This window comes from Sceloporus occidentalis, unplaced genomic scaffold, assembly GCF_023333645.1.
Source record: "Sceloporus occidentalis isolate IW3139 unplaced genomic scaffold, rSceOcc1.0.p SCAF_21, whole genome shotgun sequence".
Classification (NCBI taxonomy): domain Eukaryota; kingdom Metazoa; phylum Chordata; class Lepidosauria; order Squamata; family Phrynosomatidae; genus Sceloporus; species Sceloporus occidentalis.
The window spans coordinates 8,247,190-8,262,614 of NW_028317001.1; the positions used below are offsets into that span (position 1 = coordinate 8,247,190).

At 43.8% G+C, this 15,425-nt stretch overlaps 1 protein-coding gene across 1 annotated transcript in view; it reads left to right on the forward strand.

Moving 5' to 3' along the window:
• LOC149301532 (uncharacterized) overlaps positions 1–15,425 on the forward strand; it is a 247,346-nt gene that overhangs the window by 153,354 nt on the left and 78,567 nt on the right. The window lies entirely within an intron of this gene.

The window sequence follows — 15,425 nt, forward strand, 5'->3', positions numbered from 1 at the left end:
TCTCTGCCAAAGTGGGACAAGATGTTCTCCACTTGCTTTCATGAGCTGCCCCAGCAGTGACACAAATGAAACTAATAGTCAGGATGGCGACTCACCAAAGAGTTGTACTTCGACAGCCTCTTTCTCTTGGAGCCCAACTTTCTCCGCTTGGCCTCTGTGTTGGCCATTAGGTGGAAAGGGGTCCTGGTGGTCTTGCACTTGGGTCACTTCCAGCAAAATATGGCCCAAAACTGTGTACAAAGAGGCCAAGATGAAGTTCCTGAGAAAAGAGACTAGGGTTAGGCTTGATTTGTCAAGAAATCCTGCATCACTCATAGACACAGAGAACAGCATGGTGCTAGTGAGATACGCAGGTGACATATGCCTCCTTTGGGTCAATGCAGAGGTGGGTATCTCTTTCCTCCCTCTTTGTTTGTTTGCACCAAACAAAGCCCCATGGAGCTAGCATATTCACTGCAACTCCCCTACACAACAGATACTCCATGTTAAAATGCTTTTGATGTTGCTATATTGCGCAGCACGTGAGGCAACACGTTAACGTATGGCATCAGATTCTCCACCTTGACTGTAGTCAGTAGCTTATGAGCTGAAGAAACACCTGTCGCTTTCTCAATGAGCAAAGAGACACTGTAATCTTCTCTCAGATGAGGCTTTTATTCATATCAGAAGTTCCACTGTGTACAACACTATATACATCGACACCCTCCACCATCCACAGCAGTAACAACCCACTCTGAGGCACACACTGTCTGACTCTTCCTCAGTGACAGTTGAGAATGACAGTTGACAGTTGCATCAACATTCCAATGATGCACTGTTTAAATGCTGACACATCTAACTGCCACTATAGCTGTCAATGACTTCCACAACAGCTCCATCTAGTGGCCACATGCATGTCATTTCCTCAGACCTGTTCACCATGGTCCTGACACTCCATGCCTTGTGAGAGTGGAGGGGGGTCAGGGGATGGGGAATTGGAGAGGACCTTGGCTATGTCCCTGTAGCTAGATGTGAAAGGAGCGCATCATCTGCTGAAACCTCCTGACCTCCCCAGTGGCCCTCAGAGGAGAATGCCTTCCTTTGGCTTCTGGCTAGAGAAACACAGCTGGAGGCTTCTCCAATGCCTCGCACCCAACACTCTCATCAGGCATGGAATGAACATGGAGCATGGCTTCCACAATTCCCATTTTTCATTTTGTATTCCTTCTAATTTCACATCTATTTTAAACCTCTCCCTCATTTGAGGATAAAGATACCAGTGACAATCTAGGCCAGATTCTTTAGGTTCTTCTTGTGTTTTGATCTCTAGTTTTCTTTGCGATTCTTTCAGTACATCCTTGTATCTCAACCATTTAGTTTTCTGGATACTGTTCCTCCCGAAAAGAGCCTCATGCGGCAAACACCATAAAGGTATTTTTGGACATATTCTACACTTGTTTTCCCCCAGATCTTCAATAGAGCTTTCTTACTAAATGATTTGAGCTTTCTTTATGAACTTTCTCTTTACCGTAAATTAGGTATCCATGCCACCCAAATCTTAAATGTTCACCCTCCAGACATAACAATTGTTCATTCTCTAACAAAACCCATTCTCTAATCCAAACTAAACAACAAGCAGCATAATAAAGTTTTAAGTTTGGTAAACCCAGCCCTCCTCTACTTTTGTCATCACAAGGTATTTTCGTTTTTATCCTGGCTCTTTTTTTATTCCAAATACATTTTGAGATTTCCTTTTGCCATAGATTCAATGGTTTTTCATTCTGGATGATGGGTATCGCTTGAAACAGAAACAGCATTTCAGGAAGGAAACTCATTTGGATCAGTGATATTTTTCCTAATAGCGATAAGTGTAATTTTCGCCATTTTTCTAGGTCTTTTCTGATTTCCTTCCATGTGTCTCATAGTTATTGTGAAATGGATGTGAGTTTTTATTTGTTATATTTATTCCTAGATATTTAACATCCTTTCCCACTTTAAATCCACTAATTTCTTCCAGGATTTGTTCTTCCTTTTTCCCATATTTTTTGTTATTAATGTTGTTTTTTCTCTTTTAGTCCTGAAACATATTTGAATTCCACTATTACATCCATTAATTGTCTTGTTCTCTTTTCTGGGTTCTCCAGGGAATACAAATGTCGTCTGAGAAGACTCTCATTTTAAGAAATCTTAAATTCTTCTGGTTTTTATAGTTAACAATTAGTTTGGCTCTTTGATCTTTATACATTGCCTTTTTCCATCTTAAATAAGAAGCTCCTATTTCGATTTTTTCAAGTGTCACAAATAACATATCCCATCCTATGTTATCAAAGGCCTTTTCTAAATCAACAAAGATAAGAGCAAGCTTTTTTTCGCTGTGCCTTTCAAAATATTCAAGTATAATTAAGATGTTTCCTATTTTATCACTGAGTTGTCTGTGAGGAAGAAATCCTGATTCGTCCTTATGAATCCAGTCTTTAAGAACTTTCTTGAGTCTATCGGCTAAAAGCTTGTTTCCATGTTTCAGGATAATGGTTTTCTTTGATGGCATTTATCGTTAATTTGAGTGATTGACCCTCAAATACTTTATAATAACTGGCGGTGAAGCCATCAGTCCTGGTGTTTTCCCTTTTTAAACATTTTCTTATTACTTAGATTATTTCTGTTGTTGTTATCGGTCCATTTAATATATTTCTTTGTTGGTCTGAAAGTGGCTTTAAGTTAGCTTTTTTCCAAAAACTCCTCTATTTTGGCTCTAGACGTTTGAGATCCTTTATAGAATTTAGCATAGAATACTTGGAAGTTCTTCTTAATTTTATTTTGGCCAGATGTTAATGTCGAATCTTTATTTATGTCCGAAATTATGTTTCTTTCTTTTAACTTCCTTAAAAGGAGGAGGAGGTCCACAGGGCTGAGAGAGGGAAGGCAATGGGGAAAAGGTCAGTGCCAATGGCCATGGAGGGAAGAAGGTGGCAATACCTAGGAAACTCCTCTGAGTCCCAGCCATTCTAGGAATGAGTGTCAGGAGTTAGTCCAGGGGCTGAGGGGGTCTCCTTTCCCAAAGGGGGAGGCAAGGACCGGTGGACCCTCCCCAGCTAGGGCCCAAAGGGAGGGTCTCTTTCCCACCTCTCTCTCCCAGCCCCCAAAGCCCAGCCTCCCCACTGGCCCTGAGTCCCCTGCCTCCCCTTCCTCAGACCCCCACAGCCCCCTTCCTTCCTTCCACCTTCCTTCCTTCCTTTGCCCCAAAATGGAAGGTCAGAGTTCTGTTCAACTGATGAGGCCTCAGAGAAGGTTCCGGAACATTATTCCCCACAGTCACAAGCAGCACAAAATGACTGCCTCTGACTCAGCGCTTGGCAGTTTTCAGTTTGAGGCATTCAGGGAAACCAAAATAGAGGATGAAAGGGCCCCAAAGTCAGAAGGGACCCCAAACAGGATTTCCAAACCTTAACCACATCTAAACATTTCCCTGATGCTATTGAAAGGAGGAACCTGATCCCCTCCTTAATTACAATCAATAGTGAAAGATATTGATATTAATATTAAGAGAGCCCATCATCCACAACCCAGCTCAGGTCTTGACCACTCAGGGAGGCCAGTCCAGCTGCAGGTGGCCCTCTGTCCGTCCGTCCGTCCATCTTCCTTTCCTTCTGCATTCCTCCTCTTTTCCCCAGCATCAGCCCCTTTCCCAAGAAGGCTGCATCCGTACTATAGAAATAAGGCACTTTGACACCACTTTAACCACTCAGAGCTATGGAATCCTGGGATTTTACCTTTGGGACACTTAGCCTTCTCTGCCAGAGAGCTCTCATGCCACAACAAACCCCAGGATTCCATAGCATGGAGCCAGGAGAGTTAAAGCGGTTTCAAACTGGATTATTTCTGTAGTGCAGATACAGCCTGTCGGTTGTAAAAGGATAGAGGCACCCAAATTGACTTATTATCCTGTTAAAAATAGTTCTGCTTTTTAAAAATATAAGCAATTTGTTTTTCAGTCTAGTCTTTTTTCTTCTTGTTGTTATTTGTTTGCATCTTTGTATATTACATTCTTGGTCATATGGGATGGTCTGGTCTGGCTCCTTCCTTCTTCCCTGAAAATCTCTCAATATTGAAACTGGAGAGACTTTTAAAACCTACCAAAGGAGCTACTTTTTGCCTTGTTTGGGGAACAAGTCTCTTCTTAGAAGCCAAAGCCCAATGTCTGTGAAGAACAAGGCTTGTATTAAAACTATCATCCTATTTCTGATCGTTTTTAAAACCCATGTTCCCCAGAAGGAGCAGAGCTAAGAAAACCCTCTCAAAAAAGACACACAAAGGGACACACTTCCTTCCTTTTGGCCCAAGGAGCCTGGCCTCCTTCTCTTTCTGGAGCCTCAGGAGAGAAAGAGAAGCCTCTGTTCAACTGAGGCCTCAGAGAAGGTTCCGGAACATTATTCCCCACAGTCACAAGCAGCACAAAATGGCCACCAGAACCCAAGATGGCTACCTCTTCTACACAGCTTGGCAGTTGTCAGTTTGAGGCCTTCAGGGAGAGAGAGAGTGTGACTTCTTGCCTAAGGTCACTCAGTGGGTTTCTGTGGCCAAGAGGGCATTTGAACCCTGGTTTCCAGGGTCATAGTCCAATGCTCCAGCAGCTAAATCAGGGGCAGGCAACCTGCAGCCCGTGGGCCAAATGCAGCCCAGCAAGGCCTTGGGACTGGCCCCAGCCCGGTCCTGCCACCGATTGCCACCGGGGCCTTTAGCCTCGCGCGCAGGGGCAGGGGGGCAATTGTCTATAGACGCCTCAGAAACATGCATTTATATTAACATTTTTTTAAAAAATGAGCAAATTTCCTTGCGTGCCCTCCACTTTTTTTTAAAAAAGGGTCCACCATTTGAAAATGTTGTCCAATATTTGTCCTGGTTTATTTATTTATTTAATTTTTTAAATTTTTTAAAAATTATTTATTTTTTGGCTTCGGCCCCCCAGTTGTCTGAGGGACAGCAACCCGGCCCCCGGCTCAAAAAGGTTGCCTACCCCTGAACTAAATAAACCACACTGTCTCTTTCTTGAGGCTTTGTAGTTTTTGTGGTGTGCCTCCAAGTCATTGGCAACTTCTGGGGAACCTCTCCTGGGGTTTTCTTGCCAAGAGTTGTCCAGAGGAGGTTTGCCATTGCCTTCCCTGAGGCAGAGATAGTGTGACTTCTTGCCCAAGGGACCCAGCTGGTTTCATGGAGGAGTGGGGCACTGGACCCTGGCCTCCAGAGTTGTAACCCAACACTCAAACCACTGCACCAGACTGCCTCCCATTCCCATGTACAACCTGTGAAATAAGTGCAGACTTTTTTCTGTTCCAACTTATGGCAACCCTAAGGCAATCTTATCAAAGGGTTTCCTTGGCAAGTTTCTTCAGAGAGGGGTTGCCATTGCCATCCTCTGAGGCTGAGAGAGTGTGACTTGCAAAGGGTCACCTAAGTCCAAAACACACTGCAGCAAAAATCCAATCTGCTTTAACTGCCCTGGCTCAGTGCTAGGGAATTCTGGGAAATGTAGTTTTGTGAGACATTGAGCCTTCTCTGTCAGAGAGCTCTGGTGCCCCAATAAACTCCATTTCCCAGGATTCCTTAGCACTGGGCCAGGGCAGTTAAAGCACTCTTAAACTCGACTATTGCTGCCATGTGTTTTGGACCTTTCTTGACCGCAAACTGTCCATAGCCTGCAATGCATCTCCTAATTCTGTTGGCAGTCCCTCCCTCCCAACACTTTCTCATTTACCCCAAAACCAGCACAAAGCTGGCAGATGGAAAGAGGTTTCAAAGCAGCATTTAAATCTGCCATATTTGTTATTAAAAGACTAAATGTCCCAAATGCTGTTATCAGTTTTGTAGCTATTATTACAGAAAGACGTAGAGTGCAAACTCCTCAAGTATCTCTATTTTCTGGAGCGAGATGGGCTTTTCCAACTGACTCACTGTGATGATCTCCGGTGGTCCAAGCAGCCAAACTGCGGCCCTGGAATAATAATAATAATAATAATAATAATAATAATAATAATAATAATAATAATTTTATACCGCTCTCTTCAGCCAAAAGGCCATCAGAGTGGATTACAAATTGTTAATTAGACTTTTAGACATTTTGGCTCTTAGCCCAGCAGACCCTTAAACTCCTTAAATCATGCTGCATTCATCCAGTGAATTATAAAAGGGCTTCCCTTAACCTACACTGGGACCAGTTAAGGAACCTTATTTCTCCTTCTTTACTGGTCTTCCCAAGCATCAACCGAGCCAAAACACGTGTAAAAGGAGTGTCAAGTAGTAGATACTCCAAGGAGGTATTTATTATAGATAACGATATATATGTAAAATGTAAGTAATACAAGATATTAAGAATCTTGCAGGTACAATATTTGTAAGTATATAATATTCAATTCATATAAACTATTAAAATAATAAATAAACCTAAGTGTCCAATTCTGAGACTAACTTCCAAGACCCGCTCTTTAACTCTCTCTCTCTCTCGATCTCCAGCCAACACAATTCCCCCAACTGTCTCTTGGTCTCTCAGGCCTTATATCTCCTTCTCACGGAAGCTTCCAGAAGAACCTTTATCTTGCTCTCTGATTGGTCAAGAGAGCCTTCCGTAGCAGTGATGTCATTCTGCATTTGCATAAACCTCCCTTTTCTGCCTGAAGAAGACCTCCATTGACTGGAGCCCAGTCATTACACTTTCCCAAGGCAAGGCTTGCCCCTATTTCCCAATGTTGTTCTTGGGGTCTGCCTCCCAGTTGTTTCCAGGTCTTATGGTGACCTTATGGGAGTCTCTGAAGGGGTTTTCTTGGCAGGTTCCTTCAGAGTGGGTTTCCCATGGCCATCCTCTGAGGCTGAGAGAGTGTGACTTGCCCAAGGCTTCAGTTCTTTTGGAAGCCTTTTTGCTTTATCTTCTAGAAGGCAGCTGAAGTGTTGCTTCTTGCTCTGAAGAATGAGAGGAACTTTCTGGCATCCAAAAGACTAACATTATCTGGAGTTATGTCTGATAATATGTATATATAGGATTGCAATACATGCTCATTTATTAAAAGTTTTATAGGGCACCCCATATCATAGAATCTAATAGATATGTCCCTTAATAGCAGTTAACCATATTAAACAGTATACAAAGCAAAAACATGAAATAACTAGACAAGTTAACTGTTACATGGATTTTTAATTGGTTGACTGGCCAAACCCAAAGGATATTGAACAATGGCTCCTTTTCATCCTGGAGAGAAGTGACCAGTGGGGTTCTGTCCAGGGACCAGTGCTATTCAACATCTTTATCAATGACTTGGATGACAGAATTGGGGGCATACTTATCAAATTTGCAGATGAAACCAAATTAGGAGGAATAGCTAATACCCCAGAGGACAGGATAAAAATTCAGAATAATAATAATAAAAACTTTATTTTTAGCCTGCCTTTTCTGGGATCAAGGTGGGTTACAGCAGCGAGAAGCACAATACAATCAATAAACAATAAAATTAAAAATACAACAATTACAAAATATAAGAACTATTAAATACAGGTAAGAATTATCCAACTAGCACAGATTTACAAAAACAATGAGGAGAGAGAAGGGGGTTACATTGGAATGTTAGGGGTAGGCCTGCTGGAACAGAAAAGTTTTAAGCCCGGAGTTCCAGAGATTGGGGGCCGAGGTAGAGAAGGCCCTCTGAGTGGTGGTAGAATATCTTACCTCTGGGACTTGTAACAATTGCTTCCCAGCAGATCTGAGTGTGCGCGGCGGAATGTATGGGGAGAGGCGGTCCTCCAAGTACCCTGGGCCCAAGCCATATAGGGCTTTATAGGTAATAACCAACACCTTGTATTGTGCCCGGAAGCGAATAGGCAGCCAATGGAGATCTTTCAGAATAGTTGTTATGTGACTGGTCCTGGAAGAGCCAGTGACCAGTCTCGCTGCCATGTTTTGAACCAATTGAAGCTTCCGAGTATGGTACAAGGGTTGCCCCATGTAGAGTGCATTACAGAAATCCAACCGAGAGGTTACCAGAGCATGTACCACTGTTTCAAGGTCCCCCCGGCCCAGGTAGGGTCACAACTGGCGTATCAGCCTAAGCTGATAACAAGTGCTCCTGACTGTCGCATCTACCTGAGATGTAAGATGGAGTGACGAGTCCAGAAGCACCCCCAGATTGCGAACTGAGTCTTTCACGGGGAGCGTGATCCTGTTCAGGAGAGGTGGACAAACAACCATTCCCGGGCCAGGCGAGCCTATCACGAGCACTTCCGTTTTCTTTGGATTCAAACTGAGTCTGTTTTCCCTCATCCAGCCCATTACCGACTCCAGACAGGCATCCAGAGGAGAGATGCCATCCCTGGTCACTGCAACAGTCGGAGGCACAGATTAGACTATCTGGGTGTCATCAGCGTACTGATAACACCGCGCCCCGTGTCTCCGGATGATCTCTCCCAGCAGTTCCATGTAAATGTTAAATAGCATGGGGGACAGAATGGCTCCCTGAGGGACACCAGATGTAAGTGCCCTCCTATCGGAGCACACATCCCCCAGCTGCACCACCTGGGACCGACCCGAGAGGTAGGAACGGAACCACTGGAGCACAGTGCCCCCGATTCCCAGATCTCTCAGGCGTCCTAGAAGGATACCATGGTCAATGGTATCGAAAGCCATTGAGATATCTAAGAGCACTAACAGGGACACGCTACCTCTGTCCATGCCCAGACGGAGATCATCGACCAAGGCGACCATGGCAGTCTCCACCCTGTAGCCCTCCCGGAAGCCGGTTTGAAATGGGTCCAGAAAATCAGTATCATCCAAGATCGATTGAAGCTGGATGGCAGCCGCCCTCTCGATCACCTTCCCTAAAAATGGCAGTAGCGTTACCGGCCAATAATTACTATGCATCAGAGGGTCAAGGGAGGGCTTCTTTAATAATGGTTTTACAATAGCCGTTTTCCAATTGGATTGAAATTGCCCATCCCTGAATGATGTATTTATTATTCGGTGCAACAAAGTGGTTACCACCAATCCCCCCTGAGCCGCTAGCCATGAGGGACAGGGATTGAGAGAGCAGGTCGTCCTCCTAACACTTCTAAGGATCTTGTCCACATCCTCGGTACTTACAGACTCAAAGTGATCCAGTCTAATTGAGTCCATGGAAACTCTGGAGACCTCTACACTGGTTTCTAACCCAGCAATGGCGTCGAGATCAGCCCTTATCCGAGAGGTTTTATCCGCGAAGAAGTTATTAAATTGGTCACAGCAGGCTTGGATGGTTCCAAAATAGGGTTCAGGGAGGAGGGAAGCTGCGTAAGTTACCTCACTACCCTGAACAGATCTGCTGGACGCGACTCCGCGGACGCGATACATGCAGCATAGAACGAGTTCTTTGCTGTGTCTATCGCCACTCCGTAGTCCTTCAAGAGGGAAGCTAGGAGTGCCTTGTCGGCTAAGCGCTGGTGTCTCCGCCATTTACGCTCTAGTCGTCGCAGAGCCCGCTTCCTTGCCCGAAGATCTTCCGTATACCAGGGCTTCTTTTTGGAAGCAGGCCTGAGAGGGCACTTGGGAGTGATACTGTGTATAGCCCTGGAGAGATCAGTGTCCCAGATGTTTGTCAGGGCATCAACAGAATCGCTGTCACATCCAACCATATACCCCTCTAGAGCTTCCTGGAACCTTATGGGTTCCATCAGCCTTCGAGGGTGGACCATTCTAATAGGTCCACCACCCCATTCTTGCTTGTGACTGTGGGGAATATTGTTCCGGAACCTTCTCTGAGGCCCCAGTTGAACAGAGGCTTCTCTTTCTCTCCTGAGGCTCCAGAGTCAGAAGGAGGCCAGGCTCCTTGGGTCAAACGGAAGGAAGTGTGTCTCTTTGTGTGCCTTTTGTGTCTCTTTTCTGAGAGGGTTTTCTTATTACAAAGCTCTGCTCCTTCTGGGGAACATGGGTTTTAAAAGGGATCAGAAATGGGGAGGAGAGTTTTAATACAAGCCTTATTCTTATTTTTCTTCACAAACATCAGGCTTTGACTACTATCTCTGTTTTTATTAACTGTTTAAATAACTGTCCAGTAATTTAATAGTATTTTATTTTGGATGGGAGGGTTAGGGTCAGGGTTTGGGAGATCATGAAACATGTTTTTATTGTATTGTATGGATATTTTTTATTTTAAACTGCTGAAAGGTGGCCATTCTTGTGTAGTAATTGTCTTGTGATTAACTCCCACAACAGCCTTGTAAGGTAGGCTTCATAGGCTCCTAGGGCTGGAAGGGAGCCCCAAGGGCCAAACAGTCAGCCCCATTCTGCCCTCCAAGTCCTCTGAAGAGATGGCCATCCAGTCAGAGGCTCCTCCAATGCTCTTTGAGGCAGCATCTCCCACAGATTTGCTCAAAGGTCATGGGGCCTACAGTCCCATGGGAACCAGTTATTTCCACCCCACTTTGGGAAAGGAAACCCCCCTCAGTCCCCTGGACTATTTACTACCAGGAGTTACTATTGAGAGGGACATAATAATGCTTTCTGCTGCTGTACATGGCTTTGCAAAAGAATCAGTGGTTACAGTAGACTGATAGAATGAGCTACAGAGTAAAGTGCAGATGGGCGAATGGCCCCCTACCCTTTTTTACTGCGGCACGTACTCACTTATCACCCCCTCCTTTCTGTAGAGAACTCTGAATACAATGGCCTGTGTCTTAGCAGTGGCCTTGGAAGAGAACAGGATCAGTCTAGCTAAGTATCTCTGTACATTCCAGGCTCCAAGCAGATGTAATGCCAAGAAGAAAATACAGGACCGTTGAGTGAACAGTGAACGCAACCAATCGCTTGTTGTTTAGAAAACAGCCCTCTGCGAAGGGCATAAAAGGGGGGTGACAAGAAGCCATCAGTGCTGCAGCCTTGGTGATGCCTACTTTGGTGTGCTGCTGCCCTGTGCAGAAAATAAAGCATTTTTATTCTAGCCAGTTCGGTCTCGTTGACTCTGCTTGTCCTCTGGCAGGCCACGGGCCTTCGGGTTCGTGGGTTTGGGGTCACATTTTCTGGGGGCTGGTCCGGGATCCCCCCCTGCCGTTTTGGAGGACGGAGTCAGGGAAGAGGGCATTAGCCCTGCCACTCTGACACGACCCCGGCGGACGACGGGACTTCTGTGTGACGAGAGGGGCCCCTACTGATGACCGTTGGCAGTCGTCGCGCCGTCCGACGTGGCTGTCCCAGTGTTAGGTGCCGAACCAGGTGGCTAGGATAACCGCTTCGGGAAGATCGGTGCACCGGAGGAGGAGGAGGCAAGTATGAAAACAAGAGAAATGTGTTAATCAAATGTCGGAGGCTTTTGTGTGCAGTGTGCATGACCTATGAGGCTGGTACGGTTTCTGCCACTTGCCGTGATCGTCCGGGGGCACAGGCTACCAGTCTGAGTGTTCAAGTGGTTACTTCCCCCATTTTCCTTAAGTAACCACGAATTCCCTGTCAACCCTTGTGTGAATGGTGATTTATGTACCGCGGTTGGGAATAAAGAAAAGGAAAGGAAAGTCTAGGCTATAAAAGTCGGTCTAGGTGAGGGTGATCCGAGACCCTAGTTACCGCAATGGATATAAAGATAGGTTGTAACCTAAGGGAAACTGCAGTTAAAGTTGGTCTAGGTGAGGGTGATCCAAGACCCTAGTTACCGCAATGGGATCGGGGAAGTCAAAGGGACTGTCCCCCTTGGATTGTATGTTAAAAAAAGGGGGGGGGGGAAGGGGGGAAAAAGGGAAAAAAAGAAAAAGAAAACTAATAAGACAGGCTGGTGAGGGTACTCACCCAAGACCTAGCTTGCAACAGGAGCTCAGAAAAACAGCTGTTAAGACGGGCTAGTGAGGGTGGGTATCCCCACCCAAGACCTAGTCTGCAATAAGACAGACTAAATCTAGTCTGCAATGGGAGGAAAAAGTTCAAAAGGCAAGGTGCCATTGAGCTAATAAAAACAGCTGTTCAAAAGACTAGGGAGGGTGCCCCAATCTAGTCTGCAAGGGTTAATGGAAAATCAAAAACTGGAGGCAAGACGTCTTTGGATTGTATGCTAGCAAACTTTGGAGGGAAAAAAACAACAACACATTTCGGCAGGCACCGAAAAGCAGGGAAGTTGAAACAAACAAGCAAACCTTTTGTATGTTAGAGTGGCCACTTTTCCCTTTAGATTCCCCCTGGCCAGCTATTGTGTCCTTGGACCTAAAACTTATAAAGAAAGTGTTAGCCTTTACAGCAAAGTACCATCCAGATCAATACTACATTAATGCATAGTACAATGTCGTAAAAGAAAATCTGCCATGGTTAAGAACAATGTTGCATGGTAGTTAAAATACAAACTACATGAGAAAAATCTACAATTCTGTGATTCTTCATGTGCTAAAGACATGGAGACCAATTGTGAAGGAGACTGGCAACAGTGATGCAAGTTTGCCTAAGGCAAGAGGAAGATTCAAAAACAACAACAACAACAACAACAGAGAGGGTTCTCGAGTTTTGTGATCTATGGCCCAGTGAATGAGAACCTGAAGGAAAAAACAGAGACTGAGTAATAAAATGCTAAGAGTTTTAATTGTAAAATAAGACCCCTTTTTTCAACCTATTAGAAGAGATTAAAGTTTATGCAATACACTGAATAGCCCATAAGTTCTAAAATGCTCCTGGATGCCCAGTACCTTTGAAACAGACTTTGCCTGAAACTAGAAATTTGTGATGAAATTTGAAAAAGCCTATGTCCGTTTGCTCTGAGGACTGTGTTTAAAATTTAAAAAGGAGCAAACAGAAGATAAACCTAGGAGCATGGGCAGGAGAAAGATTAAAAGCCTGGAGTGTTTAAAAAGAAAAATGAAAGATGGGTGTTAGAGTAATTTAAAAACACCCAAATGGACTGTATATCATATAAGAAGAAAAATCACATTAATGAAATACCAGTCTGTGTGGAAAACACTCCTGTTAAAGAAAAATATAATCCCAATCTGTGTGAGTTTAAAGGAAATATTATTATTATTAACCTTTATTTATAAAGCACTGTAAATTTACACAGTGTCCAACAAACTTCCACAGATTGAGTTAGAAAACAGATGAGTTTTGCTGTCCTAAAGTAACAGAGAACCTGGAGTAACAAAGCAGGACAAGCTTGAAATTTGGTTGTGAGAGCAGTAGAACAACCACATTTAAAGAGTAAAGACGGGTTTGCAAAGTTATGCAGAACACATGAAAGAACCAAGCATGTTTGTAAAAGGAAAGAGACTCACAAGAAGCCTTTGGATTGTGGAAATCCAGGCTGAGGAAGGATGTATGCATGGAGGCATAAGAGAGGAATCCTGAGAGAGAAATCCTGAAATACAATACAGAGCACACAGCCAACCACTAAGAGAAAAGCAGGAGACAATGAGGAAATAAATGGGACAGGATTGCTAACAGCTTTTTGGGAAAACTTTCATTGAGCAATTTAAAAAGGAAGGAAAAGTTTCCTTCTAGAGAGCGAAGGCTTTCTTTTTTCTCCTGCCCCCCTTTATTCTTGCCATGGAGGATGAAAAAAAATACTTTCAGTTCCTCAAGGCAAGGCCAGAGATAAGACACTGTGTGCACTACAGAGAGGACAAAGAAAGTTTGTTTAAGAAAGCATGAGAGAGAAAAAGAGAGAGTTCTCGTAATACCCTGAGAGTGAACACTGGAGGCACTAGAGAGTCAACAAGAGTTCCAGAGCATAACAAGAGTGCCATCTTAATGAAAAAGGAGATGAAGTTGCCATTGCAGAATAAGTTTTAGCTGCACTTGATAACAGCAGCAGCAACAACAACAATAAAACTACAGAGAGATATCTTGCTAAGTTGAAAGAGTCTGAGAAGGATTTCTAACAAAGAAAGGCATTTCCAGACTTTAAAGAGTTTTTCAGTTCTTGATGAAACTTCTTGCTTTTTAAACTTTTGATGTTTATGAAATTCAACCACTTTTGAGAGTGTTTGGGACTGTTTGGATTTTGATTTTTGATTTTTGGGAAAAGGACACTGTTTCATCAATTTAGTGTTTTTGAGTTTTGGAGGTTGTAATCCTGAGTGAGTTTTAAATGTTTTGTAACCATACCTGGAAGAAGTTGTAGAAGGACTGAGGAATGTCCCAGCCTTGGCAGACAGAAGTTTAAGGAAATGTGAGAAGCAGATGCAGGAAAAAGCAAGTTTGCTGGCCCAGCAGCACTGAAGGAGGAGGATGTGTCCCATTGGACTGGAGAGGCCAGATGAGAGTATGTGGAATGATGATGCATGAGGATGAGGAAGAAGGCGTGGATGCGGAAAGGGTGCCATGAATTCAATGCTAGAGCTCCCCTTCTATTCCGCTTCCTAGGATGTTCCTGCCATGGTAATGAGAGATGTGGAGGAAAAAGAAGACTAAAGTAGAAAACAGAATACAAGAGTCTTAGCAGACAGCTGATGGCAAGATACTGTCAAATATGGATTTTAAACCTTGCTTCTCTGGTGAGGGCACTGTATGATATGTTAAAAGAAAAACTACTAGAGTCTGCACTTTTTTTGTGGACAGGCAAACACCAAGAAGACAACTGTAGCCCACCTGTTTTAGGATTACCAGACATCAGCAGACTTAGCATCTTGGTTCCTGGAATAAGCCTGTAGCCTTTTTCAATAAAAATAGGGACCCTGTGAGCCAAAGATAGCCAGGCTGTCTCAGAAACATTGTGGCTATCTCTCTTTTGTTGGAAGAAGCTGTCAAACTTATTTATGGGCAAACTGTTAAAGTTATGAGCTCACATTAAATTCAAACCCTGTTGGAAATTTAAAGGCCTAAGTAGAAGACAAGTTTGAGATTGGAGAAATAATAATAACTTTATTACAGCCATTTGGTCAGCATAGTTAAAGACTGAGCTATGCTTAACTCAGCCACACTGTTTCCCATCCCAGAAGGCTAGGCCATCCCAACTTGGTTCAGAAGTTGTCATTTACATGTACAGCCTGTGTCACTTAGGAGAAGAGACACTGAGATATTTGACTAAACAAACTATATATATATTGATTGGCTCTCAAGTATGTGCAGAGATGCCTCCAAAGGTTGTGTGACCAGAGCTAAGTCAAAACCCCTACAAGAGACCTGTGTTACAGCCCGAAGTTGTACTTGAAGAAAATGTGCTAGGAAACTAAACTAAATTGGGTTAAGGTTTTATCAATGGCATTGTTAAAAGTCAGGTGTACACCCACCAGGTTTTTGGGTCTGTCACCTTATGAATTGGTGTTTGGCAGACCACCGTTAGCAATTCCCCAACTACATGCAGATCCAGGAATTTTGGGCCCCAACAGGTTAGCTAAAGAGGTCCAAGCATTAGGGATTATTTTGCAACAGTTGTACAAATATGTGGGTGAAATCAGATATCCGTTCCCCTTTACTGCTTTACATTCTTTCTCTCCAGGGGACACTGTGTGGTTAAAAGATTGGAAAACGT